The 25,060-nt window shown below is 54.8% G+C and overlaps 1 protein-coding gene across 5 annotated transcripts in view; it reads right to left on the bottom strand.

Annotated features, from left to right (window-relative positions):
• The window catches only part of LOC110261077, a 181,334-nt gene that overhangs the window by 69,490 nt on the left and 86,784 nt on the right, over positions 1-25,060 (bottom strand). The gene's annotated exons all lie outside the window — the stretch shown is intronic.

Genomic DNA, 25,060 nt, shown 5'->3' with positions numbered 1-25,060 from the left:
GGAAATGGGTGCTTCAAAGGCATTAGCTGTGTGAGTTGCTTTCAAGAAAACCAGTACATCCTGCTGGCTGATGGCAAAGCGTGTCGGGCTCCGGCTCCACTGGGCATTCAGCTCAAGAATGTGGACCGCAGCTGGGGGTGGAGGTTGGCTAGCGGTCCCTTTGATGAAGCCTGTGAGTGATTATCGGTGCAGTTGCAATGCTCTGTCAGTGACCCATTTGTTATGCAGCCAAAGATAACTGATACATCAGTTGACTGAATGGATGAACAATGCCTCTACGAGGAGGCATTCTGGGGTCCCCGTTAGGATCGCAGGGGTTAGATAAGCTAATCGAAACAATGCGCCCCAAACTGCAGGTGCCTTGAATTTCAGCGGCACAGAAACCTGATTTTCAGAAGCCCAGGTGCTAAGGAGGAGGGTGGCCGTGATGGCATGCCTTTTCCAAAGACTGTGACTCAGGCAAAATGAACCCCAGAGGCTCTGTCTTCTAGAAGAATCTCTTTCACAAGCAGTGGCATATGAGGAGAGGCAGGGGAGCCTCCCACAGGGTCCAGACCTGGGCTGAGTGCCATGCATGCGTGTAACCTCTGAGCAAGTCCTGCCCTCTGGGGAAGGAAGGGCAATGACTTCACTGGGGACAAAGACCCCTATTTTAATGCATTCCTTTACTGCAAAGCCAACACCCAGTGCCAGTTCCGAGGCTGGAAAATCCCAGCCTCCATGGCTCTCTCTGCTCCTTCACCTCGTGGCCCCCTCCCCTTCTCCAAGCGAGCTGCGGTTTCCATGGCAACAGCCCAAGCCCCGCTTCTGATGCAAAGAGAAAAAAAAAAAAAAAAAAAAGCCACCACCACCACCAACGCATAAAGGCTCTGGAGGGAACTACAGCCGCTGACGTCAAACAGATCCGGGTGGGGCGAGAAGATTCTTAACGTTGCAGACGTCTCGCCAGCAGTCCACGCACATTTCAAAGAAAAACATCTTATTGTGGCAAACACACTCAAGACTTACCGTTTTAAGCACTGGTTTTATTTTGATTAGAGTTGATTTACAACGTTCTGTCAATTTCTGCTGTACAGCAAAGTGCCCCAGTCACACACACACACACACACACACACACACACACACACCCCTTTCTTCTATCATCCTCCATCACAGTCCAGCCCCAGGGACTGGATATGGTCCCGCGAGGTCCGGCAGCACCTCACCATCTTCAAGGACACAGTTTTGTCCAACTGCGCGCCTTCACTCTGTGGTGTAACCGTCACCCCCATCCATCTTCAGGATTTTCTAGCTTCCCCAGGAGAAATTCTGTGCCATTCACGAGCCCCCTTCTGCCCTCCCCTCGGCCCCACAACCACCCTCCTGCGCGTGAATCGGATGGATCCAGGGGCGTCGTGTGCACGGAGCTGTGTGACATCTGCCCTCCCGTGGCTGGCAGGCTGCCCTCGGCCTAAGTCCTTAGTGTTTGCAGCCTCCGTCAGGACCCTCCCTTCGCGAGGCTCAAACACATTCCCCGCATTTTGCTTTTCCACTCCCCTGTGAGCAGCCACATGCTCACGCGTCCAGGCGGTGGCGAAAACCCAACACAGACACGAGGGCACACGTGTCCCTTGGAGACGCTGCTTTCCATTCTCGGGGCGTTTACCCGCGAGGCGCTCCTGCCCGGTCACACGGGAACTGTACTTCGCCTTTTGGAGGAATCTCCATGCCGTTTCCTACAGCAGCAGCGGCACCCTCTTTCCTTCCCGCCGGTAATCGGGCAACTTTCATGCCCTTCCCGCTGCTTCCTGAGTCTCGGCAGATGGGCAAAGGGCCGGCTCTGGAGCGTCTGCAGACGCCAGGTCATCACAAGCTTTTGGTGGAGAGGAGCTCCAGGTGCCAGCGTGTGAATACCACCTACCGCCAATACCTGGTCCTTCTCCACCCGCTCAAGCCTCGGTTTATACACGCGCCCCCCCCCACCACAGTGTTCGAGTCTCTACAACCTGCTGGGCGCTGGAAGCAAAAGGATGAGGAAACCAAAGACCCATTTCCACTTGAAAGGGCTCTAAACCCATCAGTTCCCTCGTTCCCCGAGGGGCCCCTCTGCACCTGGAACCAGGCCCAGGGCCCAAGGACGCGGCGGTGGGCAAACCACACCCTCTCGAGGGGTCGACAGCGGGTTGTGGACGGGACTTTGGGAACCCAGACGGCGACCCGAGGACAGCAGAGGCGGCACCTCCATAGTGATTCCAGACCCTTGGGGCTGGTGCCAAAAAGCAAGCTCCCTTCCCGGCCGCAGGGAGCTCCCCTTCACGACGGGGCGGGGTGGGCTACTTAGAGAAGCACTTCTGTCAGGATGCGGCTGCTTCCAAGAGATGAGAGAGACCACCCCATCTGGCTTAAACAGTGAAAGAAATGGCTCGGAAATACAGGCCGAAAACGGCAGCAGAAGAGCCGCAGGCTTCATGCAGTTCTGCGTTAATGGCCGTTACTTATTAGGGTTTGGAATATTGGTGTTCTCTAATTTTTATTTCATTTCATGGCCATACCTGCGGCATATGGAGGTTTCCAGGCTAGGGGTTGAATTGGAGTTGCAGCCGCCGGCCTATACCACAGCCACAGCAACGCCAGATCCTTAACCCACTGAGGGAGGCCAGGGATCAAACCCACATCCTCATAGACACTAAGTCGGGTTCGTAACTCACTAAACCACAACGGGAACTCCATGTTAATAAAAAAGTTTTTTTAAAAAGAAGTGGAACAAAAATCCGGTCTAAATAAATGTCTCGTTTTAAAAATAGGGTCATGCTTTAAAATCAGGTGTTCTAGGAGCTCCCAGGTGGCTCAGTGGGTTAAGCACCAGCATTGTCACTGCAGCAGCATGGGTTGCTGCTGTGGCGTGGGTTCAACCCCTGGCTCTGGAATTTCCATAGGATGTGGACAAGGCCAAAAAAATATGTGCTCTCAAAACACCAGCCACTGTGTGTTAGCTTCCCGGGCTGCGGTACAAATGACTGCAAACCCAGCGGTTTCCAACAGCAGACGTGTGCTCTTCCTTGGTCCCGCCCCAAGGGGCCGGCAGAGAAACCCTTCCTTCCTCCTTCCGCTTCTGCCGGTGGCCGGGGACCCTGGCCTTCCTTGGCTGTGGCAAACTCCGTCCCTGTCCTGGTCCCCACCTGCCGTCTTCCCTCTGTGGGTCAGCACCCACATCCCTCTCTTCGTCTTTTGGCTGCGTGTATAAGTTTGGGGCCAGGGATCGAACTGGCACCACAGCAGTGACAATGCTGGATCCTTAACCCACTGAGCCACACGGGAAACTCCTTGGACCTGTATTCGAATCACCTCAACTCTTAGGCAATGCTGCCTATTGTACGTAAGAATTGTAGTTCTTATTGCTGTGTCTGTGTACAACTTGGTACTTTGTAATGTGATGCTGTGTGTATGTGAGTGTGGATTCACTCATCTAGCCTTTCACAATCTAAAACTGCTGCACTGACAGACTTGGTGTCCAGAACATCTACTGAGGAGGAAAGCAACCCTTCGTTAGCAACGAAACCACCTCAGGTCCCACAACAAGGACCACGGACGGCACAGGGACCTACATTCAGTATCTGGTAATGACCTATCACGAAAAAAATCTGAGAAGGAACACACACACACACACACACACACACACACACACAGATGGATAGCTGAATCACTTTGCTGCACACCTGAAATCAACACAAAATTGTCAAGCAACTATACTTCAATTACAAAAAAGAGAGAGAGGAGTTCCCGTCATGGCACAGCGGAAAGGAATCCGACTAGGAACCTTGAGGTTGCAGGTTCGATCCCTGGCTTCACTCAGTGGGTTATGGATCCGGCATGCCGTGAGCTGTGGTGTAGGCTGGTGGCTACAGCTCCGATTAGACCTCTAGCCTGGGAACCTCCATATGCTGCAAGTGTGGCCCTAAAAAGACAAAAAAAAAAAAAAAAAAAAGAGAGAGAGAGAGAGACAGAGGGACAGAGAGAGGAAAATAAAACTGGAAAACCGTTCAGGTCCCACATTTGAAAAAACAATCGCTGGAGTTCCCGTCATGGCGCAGTGGTTAACGAATCTGACTAGGAACCATGAGGTTGTGGGTTTGGTCCCTGCCCTTGCTCAGTGGGTTAAGGATCTGGCGTTGCTGTGGCTGTGGCTGGTGTAGGTTGCAGACGCGGCTCGGATCCCGCGTTGCTGTGGCTCTGGCGTAGGCTGGCAGCTACAGCTCCGATTGGACCCCTAGCCTGGGGACCTCCATATGCTGCAGGAGCGGCCATAGAAAAGGCAAAAAGACAAAAACAAAAAACAAAAACAAAAACAAAAAAAATGCAGGAGTTTCCTGGTGGCTTAGCAGTTAAGGATCCAGTGTTGTCACTGCTGCGGCCTGGGTTTGAGCCCTGGCCTGGGAACTTCCACATTCCATGGGGTACGGCCAAAAAAAAAGAAAATTGAAAATTTAAAAATGCATAAAAGCATGGATGGAGCAGTGCACATTTCCTTCTGCCTCAGACTCTAATGGGGCATGGCGCAAAATACTGTCAGGTTTTATCTGTATTTAAAATTTTATTATTTTGTTCATCATAGTTTGTGTTTTATTGCATTAAGGTTGCTTTTTTCCCCAACGCTTCAAATATGTTTTTTTAAGTTTTCAAAATTTTCGCAACGATGTCAAATATGAACGTGCTATTCATCTGGAGGACTGTGTGGTTTGCCCAGGAGGTTCCGTGGCTGCTGTTTGCTCATCTCCTCTCTGTTCACCCAGTCCTCACATCAGCCTCGAGAGCCGTGGCGGGATGGACCCCATGGGGGGGGGGCTCTGCCATCAGAGCCCGCCAGGTGCCCGTGCCTCCTCCTCCGAGCCCCGGGGGGCCTCCTCCACCCTTACGGTGGGAAGGCGAGGTCCCCCACCTTTTAGATTCGTGATGGGAATTCAACAGCACTCAAACGACTCCATTTATAATGAAGAAACAACGCGGTACAGCACAGGGAACTCGATCCAGTCTCCTGGGATAGACGGCGATGGAAGAGAGGTCACCACGCTCTACAGCAGCAATTGGCGCAACACTGCAAACAACAGTGCTTCAGTTTTAAGGAAGAAAGAAGGCACTTGCAGTGCCTGGTGCATAATAACTGCAATAAGCACTGGTTACTGGCGAGGCGGGCGACTGTCCGGTGGGGTGATGGGTGCGGCAGTCACGGCCCCACCCACACTTGGGACTCCCGCCTCCAAGAGCACAAGGGTTCTTCACCTGCGGGGATGTGTTCCAAACACACCCACGTCCATCACCCTCCTCGGCTGCCTTGCAGATTGAGCCCCCTGTCCTGCCCACGGCCCTGGGCCCGGCCCGCGAGGGCACCGAGGAAAGGCGTGTCCTCCTTGTGTGGGGCTGTTTGATCTCTGTCTCCCTCTCCCAGGGGCCCCTGAGCTGCAAAAGGCAGTGGTCATATCGCCCATGCCCTGGAGAAGGCCTGGCTTACAGTCAGTGTTCACGATGCACAGCACAGCGGCACTGGTGGCACAGCGGTGGGCACAGCGGCTGGCTAACACCCGCGATGCCAGCAGGGTGGCTCATTTTAGCAGCGGAACTATAAATCCCAACGTTCTTTCTTTTTCTTTTCTTTGTTCTTAATTGTCTTTTTAGGGTCGCACCTGCGGCATATGGAGGTTCCCAGGCTAGGTGTTGAGTCGGAGCTGCAGCTGCCACAGCAACGCGGGATCCGAGCCATGTGTGCGACCTGCACCACAGCGCATGGCAATGACCCACTGAGTGAGGCCAGGGATGGAACCTGTGTCCTCATGGATACTAGTCGGGTTCGTTACCGCTGAACCATGACCGGAACTCCTAAATCCCAAAGTTCTTGCCATCGACAGGTCCTTCTCCAGCCAACCCCCAGCCCCCGCCCCTTTCTCTTCCTCAACACCTCATACTTTCAGCCTTGCCCTGCTTGAATGCAGCAACGTGCCTCGGTCCCAGGGCCTTTGCACATGCTGTGCACGCCCCCTGGAATGGTCTCTTCCTGTGACAGTTCGCTACCCTTGGTCACCTCTGTCCTCAGTCATCCCCACCCATCCGCAGAGTCTTTGGCATACAGCACGCAGTGACAGGTTGGTGGCGGGTCTGTGTCCTCTCTTAGATGGGAAGTCCCGGGAGGATGGGGGGGCAGGTTCATACACATCATTGCTTCCCAGGGCTTCTCAACGTCCCTGCTGCCGACATCAAGGGCCAGGTAATTCTTTGTTGTATGTGAGTGTACACAGGTGTGTGACTGTGTGCCAGTGTGAGAACGTGAGTGTGCAAGTGCATGTTTTGAATGTGAGAGTATGGCTGTGAGCAAGTGAGTGTGAATGTGAGTGTGTACATGGGTGAATGTGTGGGTGTGTGCATGGAAGCGTGCATGAGTGTGAGAGCGTATGAGGGGGTGTGAGGGCATGTGCGTGACAGTGAGTGTGAGTGACAGTGTCTCTCCTGGGCACAGTGAGTGTGAATGTGTGTGACAGTCTCTCCTGGGCACCAGAGCAGTGTGAGTGTGTGACAGTAACTGTGAGTGTGACAGTGGTTCTTCTGTGTACCACTGGAGTGTGAGTGTGTGTGACAGTGACTGTGAGTATGTGTGACGGTGTGTGAGTGTGACAGTGAGTGTGTGTGTGACAGTGGTTCTGGGCACTGAGGAGTGTGTGTGTGTGAGTGACTGTGAGTGTGTGTGTCTCTCCTGTGTACCATAGGAGTGTGAGTGTGTGTGACAGTGATTGTGTGTGAATGTGACTGTGTGTGTGTGTGACTGTGGCTCTCCTGGGCACCGTAGGAGGTGTATTTGGCAGCATCACGCGGCTCCATGCACGAGATGCTGAAAGCCCCTACCCTCCATAGTCAAAATATTTCCAACCGCCCCCATCTGAAAACCCCCACTCCGTCCCCAAATCCTGAAGTCCTGGAAGAGGGTCTGCCATGACCGTCGGGGTGAAATGAATAATTTGTGGACGGACGCACGGACGCACGGTGGATGATTAAAGGAAAGAACACGCTGCGGGAGACTTGCCCCGTCTTATTGCCCAAGCGTCCGAGGGGGCGCTTCGGTGGCGTAAGGAGCACGTCCGCCTCTGGGGGGAGGTCCTGGCGCCCGCGCCGCCCGCCTGCCAGAGACCTCGCACCTGGTGTGGAGGACAAGGGCCAGCTGGTCCGCTGCCGTGGGAACTGTCCCCGCCGGGGGGCGGGACCCCGAGGAGGGAGGGAGGGGGGCAGCCCGGGGTGGGGGGCCCTGCGGGCGAGCGTGGGGGTTCAGGAACGTTGGAGTTTGCCGCCCCCACCCGCGCCCACGCCCTGTGTGCCCTGTGTGCCTGGGAGCGGTTTGTGCCTTACAAGGCAATCTTTCTTCGACTCCGGGAGAGCCGCCCTGCCCAGGACTCCGTGCTAAGAGGGTTCCGGGGGGTGTTATTCACAACGTGAATGTCCAACGGAGACATTGATGTCAGGTGCTGCTATGACGATGACAAGAGGATGGGCACCCTGACAGTTAAGGGCCCACACGGGAGCACGACTCCGTGCTGAGGCCTCCCAGTGAATCCCGGCACGGGAGAGGGGGGGTGGCCTTGGGGACCCCACCCGGGACACCGAGCCTTCTTCCAGCGTGCAAGCCGCTGGAGCCCCGACTGCAGCGGACTTAGACTGAGAGCTGGAACACGTGCAGTCAGGTTTGGTGACAAGGTCATGGTACGGTTGCGATCACGTGTTTTAACGAAGCCCCTCACACAGTCCCTGCAATGACCGCAGGGGAGGCGTGAGTGCGCATGTGGATTCCAGAGGTGGAATCGCAGGGTCAGACGGCAAATCCGTTTTGGACTTTGTGGAAAACGCTAGCCAGAGCCATCTGTCCTCCACCTCAGGTAGCAAGGAGCCTGCTTCCCCAGCTCGTGTCAACCCCACTCCCCGCCTCTTTTTTTTTGCCCTGCAAACACCCTTTCAGACCCCCTGCCCTGTCTCTACAATCGCCAGAAGCACAGTGTATATGTGTGTGACATAGATCCCTTGACTATCACGACTGCAATAATGAATTTAGGTTTTTTCTCCCAATTTTTTTTTGGGCTGCACCTGTGGAATGCAGAAATCCCCGGCGATGGATTGAACTCAAGCCATGGCAATGACCCGAGCTGCAGCAGTGACAACGCCAGATCCTTAACCTACTGAGCCACATGGGAACTCTCCCAGCCTTTGCTAACTGTGGCTCTCCCCTGTACACACACACACACACACACACACTACTACTTTTTTAAAAATTGTGGGAATATACACAACATAAAATTGGCCACCTTAACGAATTCTAAGCACACAGTTGAGTAGTGTGAGGTCCGTTTGCACAGCGGTGCCATCATCACCGCCCTCCACCTCCAGGACACTCTTCCTCTTGCAAAACTGAAACTCTGTCCCCATCAACTGCTGACTCTTCATCCCCCCTCCCGCAAAGCCCCCACGATCAGCACTCTATTTTCTGTCTCCGAGAATCTGGTTAGTGGACTCTAACCTCGTATGTGTAGAATCATACAGGATGTGTCTTTTTTCAACGGGCTTATCTCACTGAGCACGGTGTCGTCAAGGATCCTCCGGGTTGGAGCCTGTGTCAGGAGCTCCTTCCCTTTTAAGCTGCGCAACGTGCCCATGTGTGGACTGCATTTTGTGCGTTGCTTCATCCATGATGGACGCTTGGGTGGCTTCTCCCTTTGGGCTTCTGCGAATAATGCCGCTACGAACACGGATGCACAACATCCTTGTGCACTTAGGACCTTTCTCTCAATTTCTCTGGGTCTGTGGGCAGAGGTGGAATTCTGGGATCGTGTGGTAATTCCACCTATACCTTTTTGGGGAACCCCTGGACTGTTCTCTGCAGCAGCGGCACATCTCACATTTCCACCGAGAGTGTCCCGTGTCCCGTATTCTCTCTGGTACCTGCCATGATTCTCCCTTGGTATCCTGGGGAGTGGGTTCCAGGACCTGCATAGATACCAAACCCCCAGGATGCTCAAGCCCCTCACACGGTACCCGCGGAGTCGACCAAGCGGGGACGGAATCCACCTGCGGTCGGCTGACTCCGCAGCTGCTGAACCTGCGGATGTGGAGGGTCAGCTGTGTGTTCTGTGCTTTGAAAGAAGCACTTAACCATCCTGGGGGTGCGAGGTGGCACCTCATTGTTTTTAGGTGGTCAGACGCATGTGTCTCTTCTTTCATGCGTGTGTGCTTTTGTGACCTGTTAACAAGCCCTTCCCTGTCCGTGGTGATCAGAACAAGTGCGGAGGCTCCTCGGGAGCTGAAAAGCGGAGGTCCCTCCCTGGGGTCCGCTGCGCCCACACAGAGAAAGCTCTGTTCTCCGACACGGCCCTGGCTGCGCTGCTCCTGGAGGGATGGGAGCCAGAATTGAACTGAAAAGACGCTTCGAGCGGGAGAGGCCTTTCTCCCGGAACCCGGGCCCGAGGACGGAGCTCTAAGAAGGTCGACGTCCAGCCCGAGAGCCAGGTACATTGGCCCCGCTTGGAATTTCCCCGAGGAAGGAGCCACATGCTGGACCGAGTCCAAAGTCTGCACACGGTCTCCACAACCCGCTTTCTCGGAAACCGTCAAGTGTTGCCAGGATGCTGGAACCGTTCACTCCCAAATCGTAAACGTAGTCAAGACCAGTACGTTCTGGAGATCACGTCCCTAGAACCAGACGCGAGGGGGTTTCTCTCTACTGTTCAGGGCTAATGGGTTTCTGTGCCTCTGCCGAGCGATGTCACTGGGGCCTTGCAGGCCCCAGGCATCTATAGCTCACGTCCCAAATTCTGAATTATGCCAAAGTGAAGTATAAGATCAATGTGGGTAATTACAATGACTGAGATAGAGATGCACACTACTTGATTACGAGAAATGAGGAAAATCTAGGATTTTGTAATCTTTCTTTTTTTGGTCTTTTTGCCATTTCCTGGGCCGCTCCCAGGCTAGGGGTCCAATCGGAGCTGTAGCTGCTGTCCCCCACCACAGCCACAGCAATGCCGGATCTGAGCCACCTCAGCGAGCTACACCACAGCTCGTGCCAATGCCAGATCCCTGACCCACTGAGGGGGGCCAGGGATTGAACCTGTGTCCTCATGGATACTAGTTGGGTTTGTTAGTACTGAGCCATGATGGGATCTTCCTCCTTCTTTCCCCCGTTCCTTTTCTTTCTCTTTCCTTCTCTCTCTTTGTTTCCTTCCTTCCTTCCTTTCCTCTCTCTCTCCCGCCCTCTCTCCCTCTCTCCTCTCCTGCGTCTCTTGCAGCAGGTGAGGGGCCTCCTTTTTTCCCAGGGCACAAGCCCCCGGGTGGGACAGCAGAGCATGCCTTCTGGACGCTGGAAACTCATCCCCGAGGCAGCTAAGGGGCCGTGAATTCCTGAGTCGGGAGCAGTGGCGTCGGGGCCTCCCCAGGCCCATCCCGGCCAGTCTCCGACCGGGAGTCTGGCTCCAGGACCTCGAGTCGGAATGTAAAGCCTCCCTGGCTTCTCCGAGATCTACCCGCCACGCCCTCGACACCTCTCCACACAGCTGGAGTCTGCCAAGTGCCTTCTGCTGCTTGCTGCCAAGAATGCTGGCTCTGACAGGGCACCTCCCTGATCTGGTGTCCCAAACCCTGGTGCTGGGAGGTGACGGTCCCCAGGACCAGGCCTTCGCCTCCGCAGGAAGGAGTAAAAGCTGCCCCTTCTCTGGGAGGGGCCGCCCGCACGGGGCGCTGGGCGAGGAGCGTGGTTTGCGTTCCAAACTGCTCACTCGCCCCCCTGCGCAGTGAACAGCCCGCCCCACCTACACCGAAGCCCCACAGCCTCCGGACATGGACTGCAGTCTAACAAGGCGAGGCTCGCTTCTGCCTCCTCCTGCTGCAAACACCTAGCTGGCGTGTATTGAGCGCTTCCTGTATGCTCGTCAGAAACTCGCACGTGAAATGTAGCCCCAAAGCCATCTGCCAGCCAGAGGCTCCTCAGCCTCCTCCACCCTCATCGCCCTGCTAACAAGGATAAAAGGCATCATCTGGGTCAGTGCTCACGGCGGCTAATCGATACATCCAGAGGGCTGGCTGGCTTTTCCTTTCTTTCGTGTTGTGGCTGCACCTGTGGCACACAGACGCGCTGGGCCAGGGGCTGAATCAGAGCTGCACCTGCGCTCCGCACCACAGCAACAGCAGCACTGGATCCTTAATTTATCGAGCGAGGCCAGGGATCAAACCTGCATCCCCGAGGAGACCAAGTCGGGTCCTTAACCTGTGGAGCCACAACAGGAGCTCCCCAGAGGGTTTCCGTGACCTCAAGGGCGCTTTTGACCTGCTGGGGAAGCTGAGGCTCAGGGCAGTTACAGAGGGAGGGCAGGATGGATTTGCACTCAGCAAATCTGAGTCCACTGTTACCAGATGACCCCCGTCTTCCTGTCCGAGTCTCAGGGGCCTCACCTGCAAACCGGGGTGGGCACACCACCCACCTGTCAGAGTTGTTACGAGGGGTGAGTGGAAGGTGTACAGAGGGGCCCAGAGCAGCCCAGCCAGCCAGCTGGGCCAAGGACCTCGCCCCACTAATATCACCGCTATCTCCATCAGCACCCCGATCCCCCCTCACCGTGGTACTGACAGCCCCGCGTGGTGTGGCCGCCCCGTCCCGCATCCGTCCCCGACACCTCTCTCTGCATCCATCTCCACGCCACCACCTCGCTCTCCTCCTGTTCACTTTCGGGGGTCTGGCGGCCAGCGCAGAGGCCACGCAGCCCACGGCTGTCACCCATCCTTCCGAGGCGACCCTGTGTGCTTCTTCCTGTGATCCCTCCCTCCTTGTGGACCCCAGGCCTTGTGGATGCTTCCATCCTCGTGTCACTGATAAATGCACAGAGGCAGGTAACTTCACCTACATCCAAGCATACAGAGAGGTTAACCCCTGGCATCTATCTGGACAAAACTTTCATTCAAAAAGATACACGCACCCCAATGTCCACTGCAGCACTATTCACAATAGCCAAGCCATGGAAACAACCTAAAGGTCCATCAAGAGATCAATGGATTAAGATGAAGTGGTGCATATATACAATGGACTATGACTCAGCCATAAAAAAGAAAAAAAATAATGCCATTTGCAGCAACGTGGATGGAACTAGAGATTCTCACTAAGTCAGTCTGACAAAGACAAATACCACGTGATATCACTCATATGTGGAATCTCAACTATGGCACAAATGAACCCATCTACAGACCAGAAACAGACTCACAGACATGGAACAGACTTGTGGTTGCCAAGGAGGAGGGGGAGGGAGTGGGCTGGGCTGGGAGTTTGGGGTTCGTAGATGCCAACTATGGCATTTAGAATGGCTCAGCAATGAGGTCCTGCTGTACAGCACAGGGAACTCTATCCGGTCTCCTGGGACGGAACATGAGGGAAGAGAAGATAAGAAAAGGAAGTCATATATATATATATATGACTGGCTCACTCTGCTGTTCAGCAGAAATTAACACAATGCTATAAATCAACTATATTTTTAAAATGTATAAAAAATTTAAAAAATGAATTTTCAACTGCTTTGTACTTCATTAAAAAATGGACCTGAAAACCAACTTGGAAAGTCATTTTTCCAGGTGTCAAGTGAACAATGATGAAAATACAGGCGAGCAGATTTGGCGACTGTGTGGAAAACGGCTGCCTTCCCAGGCTAGTGGGGAGAATGTGATTTATTATAACCGCCCTGGCACGTTCTTTTGGCCAAAGGCATTCCCGTCTAATATGCGCGTGCCCTCCGACCCCCCCGCCCCAGCCTGGGAAGATCCCCGGCAGATACTCCCAGGGGGACAGCCCCCCATGCGGCGGTCCGGGCAGCCCTGCTGGGGGAGTGACCAGCGGGAAAGTTGCGGGATGTGTGTGCTGGGATGTGAACGGTGCCACAGCAGCAGGACCTTGCAGCCCAGGACCTCAGTTCTCCGCGTGGTGGAGAAACGACGTCCTGAAGCCTCTTTGGTGTCAGGTTCCGCACTAAGTGAACGAGAGCTGCATTAAACAGGTGCAGGCAACACTTCCCAAATTTGAGCCCACAGAGCCCACTTACTCGTCCACTGATTGACCATTTAAAAAATGTTTCAGGAGTTCCCATTTTGGCACAGTGGAAACAAATCCGACGAGGAACCATGAGGTTTCGTGTTCCATCCCTGGCCTCGCTCCGTGGGGTAAGGATCCTGTGTGGTGGTGCGCTGTGGTGTAGGTTGCAGACCTGGCTCAGATCCTGCGTTGCTGTGGCTCTGGTGGAGGCCGGCGGCTGTAGCCTGGACTCGACCTCTAGGCTGGGGACCTCCCTATGCCAGGAGTGTGGCCCTAAAAAGCACACGTGCACATGCACACACACAGACCATGTTTTGGCCTCGAGATGCAAACTCTTGCCTTTGGAATGGATAAGCAATGAGCTCCTGCTCTGGAGCCTGGAAACTACGTCTAGTTACTTAGGATGGAGCACGATAATGTGAGAAAAAAGAATGTGTTCATGTGTGTGTAACCAGGTCACCTTGCCAGACAGTAGAAAACTGGCAGAACCCTGCAAACCAGTTATAATGGAAAAAATAAAAATCATTATTAAAAAATCCCCAAATGTTTTGGCCTCAAGTAGGCAGGGGATCAAACCCGTGCCCCGCAGTGACGGCACGGAGCCCTTAACTGCCAGGCCGCCAGGGAACGCCAACTTATTTACCTTCTAGAAACGTCTCCCCAATACCTGCTGTGTGCCAGACCGTCCGTCCGAGAATGATGGGAAGTGGAGAATGTCTGGGGTCAGAAAGTGTCTATTTCTGACAGAATGTCCGTCCAAGGCCACCTTGGAGAGCAGTTTGACAGTGTCTAGAACAGCCGGTGAAGTGCCCCCCGCCCACTATGCCCCCTTGGGGATCTGTGCCCCGGGGCATACTCTTACACACGCGGGAGTCCAGCTCCTCGCGGTGCTGGTTGACCTGATGGACGGTGACCGAGCAGAAGCCATGGACTGGGTGATGCTTTGGGCACTGGTGGCGTCCAGGTTCCCCGCCCAGCGGCAGGAGGATGGGTAAGCTAAGCAGGTGTGTCCACCCCATGGAATGGGGTGGCAGTTTGAGAGCAAGGAGGAGAAAACGGGGCAACGGACAGAATGATTCGTGGACCTCAGCCCCCCACTCCGTCCTCACTCCGTGGCTCACGTTCTTTTTTTTTCCTTTGGCTGCCCCACGGCTCGCAGAGGTTCCCGGGCCAGGGATAGAACCCATGCCACAGCAGTGACACCACCAGATCCTTAACCCCCAGGGAGCTCCCATTTCATGTCTGTGTTGCCCTCACCTTCTCCCAAATGCTTCCTCTCCCCTCTCTCTGCTCATGGCTTGTCGCCGGCATTCTTTTGGACCCGGGAAGGTGGGCCTCATGTGGGATTGTCATCAGAACATGGGGGCAGATCCGCCGGGTTCCAGCAGACCTGGGGCCAGGGGGCGTGTAGAACCCATCACCTCCACAAGGAGCTTTGCAGAAGCCCCTGCTTCTGGGGAGCCAGGGTATTCCATCCCCACCCTCCAACTTCAGAACTGGAAATTTCTAGCCTTCCCCCCCGCCCTCCAGGCTGGGCTCTGTCCCTGCAGCCCCCACCTCTCTTCTGCCACGGTCTGATCGGGCTGCAGTTTCTGTGGCAACGGCCCTCCTTGGCACATCAGGTGACAGCTCTTGAGGGAAAACAGATGACAAAGACCCAGCCTGGGCCTGGGGAGGGGGAGGGAACGGCTGGGGGAGGGCTCCCACCTGCAGCCCCTCCGCCCCCACCTAGGGTCAGGCCTGTCTTTTGTGCACATTCCCGCTCATCTCAGACGGGGTCACTGCAGAAGAAAAAGAACTGGCTCTTTGGGTCTCCGCGGGCCCCCCAGGCCTCCCCAGCCTCCTGCAAGAGCCAGGGACGTTGTTCTTAGCTTTTCTGCCTGTGCTGATTCGATCCCTCCAACTGATACACCGAGCCCGATGGGGGGGGACGCCTCCTCTGCAGCCAGGGCTGCAGTGGGGGTGGGGGATCCGTGCCTGCCCGAGACCCTCATGTCTGGGGTGTCCATTCGCCTGGCGTGCTTTTGACCACTGGACAGTAGGGACGGAGGGCTGGCCCTGCACTGGGTGACAGGCCAGCAGTGTGGATGCAGCAGAACCATCAAGAAGCCCCTTCTCCTCGGGAACTTTTATTCTAGTCAGGTTACAGACCATGGACTTAGTCACTACTCCCTGGTTTGCTTTTTTTTTACATTTTAAAAATTATAGTTGACTTCTGGTTTTGTTTTTTTTTTTTTACTGTTTCACTTTTCTCCTTTAAAGCCCTTCTGGCCATCTATATATTCTGAAGTTCACTTTTCCCAGATGTTTTGTTCACCTCTTACAAACAAAGGTGTCGCCTAAAAGACTGCATTTCTTTGACTCCCACTGGTTTGTACGTAGCTCTGCCCATTTGCTCGCTTTGCTCTGGCTGATGTTATTTTCTATTTCTTCTGTACCTGTATTTTTGGCTCTTGTGGAGTCAGGTGAAATTTACCTTTTTCCTTCCATGGCTGTGAGCTTTAGAGGTGTGTTTCCTGAGCCCTTCTCCATGCAAGGTATAAACACATTCACTCGAGCTTTCTGGCGGCGAGTAGAAAAGCCCCAAGGCTGTCCTCCTCCTCCCCTTCCAATTGGCTCTCGGGTATTCAGTGTCCAAAGAGTGTTCCAGAAAGGACACTGGTGGCCATCATGGCATATCCATGAAGGTTCCACAACCCTAGTTTTGAGAACAGGATGCACTCATTGGTACCCATATTCACATCCTCAAAATGTGTGACGATCCTATTATGTGCCAGGCATTCTGGGCAGGGATCTTTGTGGTAATCAATGTCTTTAAGGGACTGACTTTTTTTCCCCTTCTTTCTCTTGGATGTTCTCGGGGCCTGCGGAAGTCCCCAGGCCAGGGATCGAACAAGCCCCACGGCAGTGACCCAAGCCAGTGCAGTGACAACGCCAGATTCTGGACCTCTGGCGAGCAGGGGTGCTGACATTCCTTTTTTATGATGTATTCCCCATGCCTCGAATGACCCCTGGTGCAAAGTCATCCTCCCACAAACCTTTGCTAAATGAATCCTTAAAAAAAAAAAAAAAAAAAGTCTTGTTTGAAGGAGCGAATGTCACCGGAGCTCAGCTCTCGGACCAAAGAGCATGACTTTTCCCGTGTTTGCTTTTTTTCCGTCCCACTGGCTCCCAGACCTGTGGGCCCATTTTTGTTGAATAAATGAATAAATAAAAGAGCAAGGAGAAGAAACACTAACGCTGCGTTCCTGGTCCTTAAAAGACGCAGGTGATTTTCTCACAGGGTCCGGGGAGGCCCTTGCGGGCGAATTCATGATCGTTTGCAAAACTTCCATCTCAGGGTGTGTGTGAAGGGGCACGGGGTCCCGCACAGGCCACCGAAGGAGGGCTGTGGGCTGGGTCCTCCCCGCCCCCAAGCTGCCCCTTCCCATCAGAGCACCGGCCTGGTCCCGCAGGAGGCGGCAGGCTGGCTGTTGCCATGGAAACGGCAGCTGGAGGGGGAAGGAGGGGGCTGCGGACTGCAGCACCGACCCTGGAATTTTCCAGGCGAGCACGCGGCAGGTGCCTGATAAACGTTTGTGGAAAGAATGAATGAGTGTGCCTCTCCTGCCCTCAGCCCAGCCCCCAGACGTCCCAGGAAGGCTTCCTCCCTTCTGCAGGGTAAGACCTGGGTGTCGAGGTGTGGGTGCAGCCACGACTGCGCTCACCCTGGGGCCCTGGTTCACTGGATTGTTAGGGGAGCTCGAGCTGCTCCCATGAAGTTGTGCAGCGCCTGGGAAAGAAGGCGGCCGGGAGCTGTGGCTGCAGAGGCTCTGCCGTTCTCTCAGAGCGAGGGCTTCCAGTCCCTGGGCCCTCTCTCCGTGGACGCACTGTCTCCTCTAACCTGCCGCACCGCAGTCCTCCGTAGGAATAATCCAGTTGTCCCTTCTCCTCTCCATGGACATTTAATTTTCATGGCAGAGAAGCCCCATCCGTGGCACAGTGCGTGGTACATGGATGGCACTGAACGAATACTCAATGGGCCCTCTTGAGCTCGAGTCCTTGTGGGGACAGGGGCAGTTCCCCGCTCCGCAGGTATTTATCCAGAAGCGGAGTGGCTGGGCTGGAGAGTGACCTCCTCGACCTCGGCATGGCTGACATTTGGGGACAGTTGCTCTTGTTGGGGGTGGGGTGTCCTGCGTGTTGCAGGATGTTTGGCGCATTCCTGACCTCTGTTCACTTGATGCCACAGCACCCCTCCTCCCACGTGTGACCACCAACCGTCCCCAAGGCTTGCAAACACCCCTCCGGTGGAAGAGGCCAAAGTCACCCCCCCAGAACCAGTGGCTACAGAGAAGGCACACTGCCAGCCTTTCCAGACACTGGCGACTCAGCATTCTTCCTCCTCTGTACTTTCTTTCTATCTGTTCTCCCACGTTCCTGACCATCTTTGTGGGACGGGACCTCACCTGGGTTCGTTTGGCCGAATGAATGGCCTCCAGATGCTGTGTTCTCTGGCCGTTTGGGCCCATGGAAGGGCGTTCAAACCGACCGCTAAAGGGCGGATCGGAAATGTGCCAACACCCCCCCCCTTTCACACCAGCCTGCGAGGGGACAGCCTCTCCATGTTCACACCCTTACCCACGCCACCAATTTATGTTTTCACATCTTTTTCCGTCTAGATGGGAGAGGGTACAGAGTTTGACTTTACACCATTCGTCCGGCTCTAAGGGGAGTATCTTTCCAGGGGTCTTTATCACTGGGACTTGCTCGTGCAGCAGCAGCTACCTCTCAACCTCTCCTGGTCGTTGCTTTTGTCTCTGGGACCTGTTTGCAGCCTTGGTCGATTCAGCGCCTCATTTTGGACAGCGGTGCAGCTGTTGGGGGCAGCGGGCGTGTTCAGTGTTTTCTCATGGGTGTGTTTGGCCCGGGCCCCTCTGTGTTCAGCATGCACAGCGTCCTGTTTGCCAGCTCATCCTTCGTGTGGGCTGCGTGTCGCCGTGCCCCTTGGGGAGCTGTTCACACCCCACGATCATTAGAGCACGTCTCTCATGCCTTGCGGTGGGGGTGGGCTGGCGGTGGGGGTGGGCCGGTGGTGCGGGGCCGGCCTGAAAAGAGGGCCGGTGAGGCGGGGAACCAGCCATGTGTCTGACGGGCAGGAACTGCCCAGCAGCCTGAACCCCAGGGCAGCCCACGCTCCAGAAGGGGAGGCAACGGCCCCCGGGAAGAAGGCTCAGCCCAGGCTGAGAAGCCCAGTGGGCCTCCCCGGCCTCCCCTCCGAGGAGTCATCTCGGGAATCCGCCAGGACCTTCTCCCCACGCAAGGGCCCCGGGACCCTGGCATGGCTGGTGAGGTGGCCAACCATCCCGGTTTTCAGGGCCCAGCAGGATCCCGGGGCCCTGCGAGGACTGAGAGCCCTGGCCGGCCTGCCGGGTGGAGTCCTCAGCACCAGGGACGCAGCACTAGCCACGCAGAGCCACAGTCAGCTCCCCAGGGGACCTGGCGAAGCTCTGCCCTGGGAGGCAGGGCTGAGAAGAGACAAGACTGGTGGGACCAAGCCTCGCCTGGCAGCATCCTGCCCACCTTCGGCTCGGCCCACCCCGGGGCCCCACTTCCATCCCCACCCCACCCGGTCAGAGGACGCAGGGAGCTGGGATGCCTGGCCTCTCTCCTGGGAGTGCTAACAGCACCTCTTTTTTCTATTCTGGTGCTCGGACACCTTGGGGTCCTTCTGACCCGGCAGAGACCACCTCTGCCAGGGTTAGCCCCCTCCTAGAGGGTACCATCAACTGCCATGGGAGCTGCCTTTTATTTGCAAACCAGCCCACGCAGAGCCCACCCTGCCTCCGTCAGGATGATGCTCCACCTGCCCCATCACCCCCTGGAGGCATCGGTCACAGGGCGGCCCCTGCGCCCCTGTGCCCGCAGAAGCGATGCAGACCGGCCCCTGTGCACGCTCCCCGCTGGCCCCACTCCCCCACAGCAGCCACACCCAGGGCTTCACCGGTGCCCAGGCTCCCTCTGCCTCCTGACCAAGCCTGGCGCTTCCCTGTGGGCCCCCTGCCGTGTGGGGGCCTGTCCCCTCGGCTCGGGGCCTGAAAGGAACCAACCACCTTTCCAGGGACGCGTCTCCACATTGCTGACTCGGCCACACCTGCACACTCTTAAGTCTGTATTTTAAGACGCAGGGTTACCACGGGGCTGGGCTGGCTCAGCGACACCCAGAAAGCACTTGGTCAGGTCTGCACTTTATTTTCTTCATGTCTGTTTTTTAGTTTTTTCAGGCCCACAGTGCGGCATATGGAAGCTCCTGGGCTAGGGGGTGAATTAGAGCTGCAGCTACCAGCTTCCGCCACAGCCACGGCAACTCAGGATCCTTAACCCACTGAGCAAGGCCAGAATCAAACCGACATCCTCACAGCGACTGCATTGGGTTCTTAACCCTCTGAGCTGCAATGGGAGCGCCTTTTTCCTCATTTTTATGTACGTATGTATGTATGTATTTTATTTTTAGGACCACACCCTGGGCATACGGACGTTCCCAGGCCAGGGGTCTAATCGGAGCTGCAGCCACCCGCCTACACCAGAGCCACAGCAATGCCAGATCCAAGCTGCACTTGCAACCTGCACCACAGCTCACAGATCCTTAACCCACTGAGTGAGGCCAGGGATTGAACCTGCATCCTCATGGATCCTAGTTGGGTTTGTTAACCATGGAGCCACGAAGGGAACTCCCCTTTTTCTTCAGTTTTAAACGTTTTATTGACGTGTAGTTGAGGGTCAATGCTAGGATCATGTCTGCGGTACAACGAGGTGGATCAGGGATCCATGAACACACATCCATTCTCTTTCAATTCTTTGCCCACATGGGTCATCACCGAACCGAGGCTGCAGGTCCCTGGGCTGTGCAGCAGGTCCCTGAGGCCTGGCCGCTGCACACACCACAGTGTGCGTGGAGTCTGCACTTTGCAAAGACCAGCCCAAGCACGGGCGGGGATGACAAGGGAGGGGACTGGGGGGGACAGTGAGGACGTGGGGCTTGTTCACCTGAGAGGTGAAGGGGTGCTGATGAGGGTGGCAAGGCCGCCTGGTGGGACTGCAGGAGGGAGGTGCTCGGGCCGCCTGTGTCTCTGTCTCCCTCCAACAGGTCTGCCTGTGGTTTACCTGTGCCCTGACTGCTCGTCTCACAGGTGGGAGCCCCTGGCCACGAACACAGCCTCTTGTCCGCCCTCATTCTGAGCAGGAGGCCTGGGGTGCTCTCCCCAGACACGGAGACCCCCCCTCCCAGCCCGCGTCTCGCCGGGGCTGCTCCGAGCTGCTCCCAGCTCCTCGCCGACCTTCTCTTCCTCGTCTCCCGCAGGGACCTCCGTGGTCCTGCTTCCCTCCAGGGTTAAAACAGCCCTGTCCCCACTGGTCACACTCCCTCTCCTTCCAGGATGGACGCTCACCACAGCCCGGGCCGACGGCAAGGAAGCCTCAGCGTTTTCCAAGGAGGGCCCAGCAGGCGAGGGCTTCCTGGAGACGGCAGGCAGGGGTCTTTCTGGGGGGTTCATTCTAAAGGCTCCACCTTCAGGCGCTGCCGTGCCCACGGATGTGTGTGAGCATGGGCACGTGTGCACTAACGTGTCGGGGCACAGATTCTTAAACGGGCCTGCCTGGGTGTGCTTGAGCTGCGTCTCAGAGTCCGGGGGGCCTGCATGTATGGAGCATGGGCTGTGTACTGGACTTGTGACAGCCCTTCAGGATAAAACACCGCGTCAGCAGAAGGGTGCTTGTAGGGTTACCAGCCCTTCCTACAAAGAGAGGAAAAACTTGGTCACAGCAGGATTTGACATGCATTCCCAGAGAGCTGAGCGATGGGTGGCCGGTGTTTGTGGAGAAGGTGCTGCCAAGTTTGCTTAGAGGCCCTGCCAGCATCGTACTTGGGCAAGAGATGGTTCCTATACTGAGAGGCCCTGGACGTCTGAGATGTACTGGGGAAGGGGTTCCTGCCCCCAAACGAGGCATAAACACACAGAGAGACGAACGTGACAAGTGACGCGATCTCCGACGCGTGGGGACATCCTGGTCTTCGCCGACGCGCTTCCCTTTTCTCTACAGGGAGAACTTCGGAACCGTGACAGGGAACCGATTACGAGAGAAGCAGGATGTCTGCTTTAGCAACGGGCATCTGCAGAGCGGCGTCTGCAGTGGGCTTCTTTCGGAAAGAAACTCTCCCCTCACGCAGACGAGGAGAAAAAAACATTCACATATATAGGGTTTATATAGATATATGTACATATGTTTATACAGAAATATAGACGTTTATAGAGAAATAGATGTTCTATATATGTTTATAGAGAGATATGTATGTTTATAGAGATATATGTTTATGTGGAAATATATGATTATATAGAAATACACATGTGTAGAGAGAAATATGTTTATAGAGAGATATCTGTTTATAGAGATGTGTTTATAGATGTATATGTTTATACAGAAAAATATGATTATATAGAAATACACATGTTTATGGAGAAATGTGTTTACAGAGAGATATATGTTTATGGAGAAATATGTTTATACAGAAATACATGTTTATAGAAAAATACAGAGAGACATATGTTTACAGAGAAATCTCTCTCGGATCAGGGGCCATTCCAAGGCTGCCCTGTGGGCTTCTCCGGTCCGGGAACATCGGCGAAGCTCCGCCCCAAGAGGACCGATCTCGGGTCCCCCCACGGTCCCCATTTTCTACCCCGCGGAGGCCCCTCTCCAGTCTCCTGGCCACGCTGCGGCCCGCCCTTGCCCCCCTGCAGGCCGAGCTCCCACGGCGGGTTCCCATGTGGCCTTGGCCTGCTCGCGACCGGGTAAGTCCGGGTGAGTCCCGCGGCCCCGCTGGCCGGAGTGACCTTTGCGCTAGACGGCCCGTCAAGAGCGGCCGCCTCGAGGGGCTGCGTCTGCTCTGGTCGCTCCCTAATCCAATTGGTCGGATTGATTCTTCATTAGCGTAGCCCAGGCACCCGGAGAGCAGGCAGGAGGGGACCGGCCCGGCGCGCTGGGCCGCTGGGCTAATTGGGAACCAGACAATGAGCCGCAAGCATGGTGAACCCCAGGAGCACCTGGCGCGCTCCGGCTCCGAGGAAGCACCGAGTTCCCTTCCTTGCGAAAACCCAACGTTCTGAAGACACACGTCACATCGCGGGGACGCCCTCGTCGGTGAGAAAAGCGGGATGATAAACTGCACAACTATAGACGGCCTGGATTTCAAGGAAAAATGTACAGGCCTGTCCCTGCGGTGGACGCGACCGACCAGAGACCTGAAGCCACAGAGCAGAAGGGATGTGGCTCAGCCGCCGGCAGGGGGTGAAATTCAGGAGTCGGGCAGATCTTGAGGCCCTTCCAACCCCTTTGGCCCAGGACCTGGACCTCCTGGAGGCTTTCGGGCCTCCGTGTGTGTGTGTGTGTGTGTGCCTTCGTGTGTGTGTGTGTGTGTGTTTTCCGGAAGAGTGAAATGTTAGAAAAACACCTTCCCTTCAGAGGCACACGGAGCTCTCTCCTCTCCCCAGGAGCTCTCCACGCACCTATGTGGAAGACTCTCATGTATTTTATTTTTTTGCCGTGCCCATAGCCCTCGGAAGTTCTGAGGCCAGGGACAGAACCCGAGCCACAGCAGCTACCGTAGCCGCTGCAGTGACAGCGCTGGGTCCTTAACCTGCTGCACCGCCAGGGAACTCCCGGGTAGAACCCTTTATATGTTCAAACCTTCCCTTTCTCAGGAAGGGCGGCTGCCAGCCCGCTTCCCTGAGGGGAAGCGATGTATGTCCCAGTATCGGTCAGAGCCCTGCCAGAGAAACAGACCAGTGGTGTCCTGGGCTGAGGTGTGCTCCCCTGTTCATACGTACTCATCCGAATGCCCAGGACTCAGGACGTGGCTGTGTCTGGAGGAGGGACCTCATGAGAGACGATGAAAAGTGAAATGAAGCCCTGTGCTTGGGCCTGACCCAATCCGACTGGTGTCCTTCCAAGAGCAGATGAGGACACGAACACACAGACGGACGGCCGCATGAGGATACAGTGGCAAGGTCCCCTGTCACCTGCAGGCCGGGGAGAGGGACCTCAGGAGGGACCAGCCCTGCCCTCCCCTGATCTCTACAGCCGTGGGAGAATCAGCGCCTGGGGTACCTTATTATGGCAGCTCTGGTGAACTCCTATCATATGTATATTATACATGATGTGTGTGCAGACCACATACACTGTATATGAGGTGTGTCCATACATGATATATATCATACATGTGCCCATATATCCCATATGCTATATGGGATTGGGGGGTATAGCATATATTATACATGATGTACAGATACCATACATACATTATATGTGATGTGTGTATCTGTATTATACGTGATGCGTGTAAATCATATATATTACACATGATGCGCACATATGCATTATATATATTATACGCGTGTATATACATCCCATACACTACATATGATGTGTGTCTATCATATACATTCCATATGGTGTAAACACATGGCATATATGTGTGTATATCACATATATGTGGTGTGTATATATGTCATACATTATATATGATGTGTACATATATGTGATGTGCATATATCATATAACACAGTGCACATATACATTATATATTATATATAACATAAAATCATATACGATGTGTGTATATACCCTACACACTACAAATGATGCATGTCTATCCTATAGATTATATATGAAGCATGTGTATGTACCATACTATGGAAGATGTGTGTATATATCATGTATGTCACATATGATGTGTATACCTGCATTATATGTGATCTGTGCACGTATCGTACATCTCATACAGGGTGTATATATCATATATATGTTATACGATGAGTCTATACCATATATCCATTACACACGATGTGTACCTGTCATATACATCATATATGATGTGTACAGGTTCTATGACTTTATGTAACATGTATACATCATACATGACGTGAATATACCTTATATATTATACATGATGTGAGGAGATATCATATATATTATATATGGTGTCTAGATAGCTATAGATTTACAGCCCTATTTATATCAATTATATCAATAATATAGATTATATTGATATATATAGAGAGAGGTTGGTATGTCGGTGTTCTGCAGGTGTTAAGGGACTCCTTTTAAGGCACTGGCTCCCAGGACTGTGGTCGGGCAGGCCTGGGGTTGGCAGGGCTGGCCAGCAGGCTGGAGACCCGGGCAGCAGTTGATGCTGCAGGCGGACCCAGAACTCCTCTTGCTCAAGGAAGCCTCAGTGTTGGCCCTTTAGGCCTCTCAACTGGGCAGAGGGCCCACCCGCATTCTGGAGGAAAGTCTCCCTATTCAAAGCCAACCGACTGTAGACGCCACCCACGTCTAGGAAACACCTTCACAGCTACGCCGGGGTTGGGGTGCGACAGCACACCTCGGGGATGGAGCCCGGCCAAGCCGACACACCAAACAAAGCGGCACCGCTCCGCAGGCCTGGCTCCCCTCCCGACATCCCATCAGTCGGCTGGGCTGTCAAATCCACCCCCACCCCCCTGTCCCCCAACTCAGACCCGTCCCCATAGCCAGGGCTCCCTCCTGAGACGGGTGATCCGTCTTCTCCTCACGGTCTCAGAAAGACACCCGCCTCCATTTCCCGGGGAAGACACGTCCTGCGTTCACGTGGCTCTTTAGGCAGAGATCCGACCCCATAGCCCAATCTGCAGGCAATCTAAGGTCTGGAGTTCCCACGTGGGAGGGGGCCAGGGCCCTGGGATCGGGGAAGTGTATTAACTTGCAGGGACCAACAAACAGGGCAGCTCCAACCACCGGACGTGCTGTCTCCATGTTCCGGAGGGTGGACAAGAGGAATCTAGGCGGCGGCAGGGTTGGTCTCCCGGGGATGGGGAGGGAAGCCGCCCCCAGCCTCTCCTTGTTTGCAAGCCGCCAAGATGTCTTGTCACTATGTCTTGCCGTGTCTGTGCCCTATTTCCTCTTCTCATAAGGACA

The sequence above is a fragment of the Sus scrofa genome, chromosome 6 (assembly GCF_000003025.6).
Source record: "Sus scrofa isolate TJ Tabasco breed Duroc chromosome 6, Sscrofa11.1, whole genome shotgun sequence".
NCBI classification, from domain to species: Eukaryota; Metazoa; Chordata; class Mammalia; order Artiodactyla; family Suidae; genus Sus; species Sus scrofa.
This window is presented reverse-complemented; position numbering and strand designations above follow the sequence as displayed.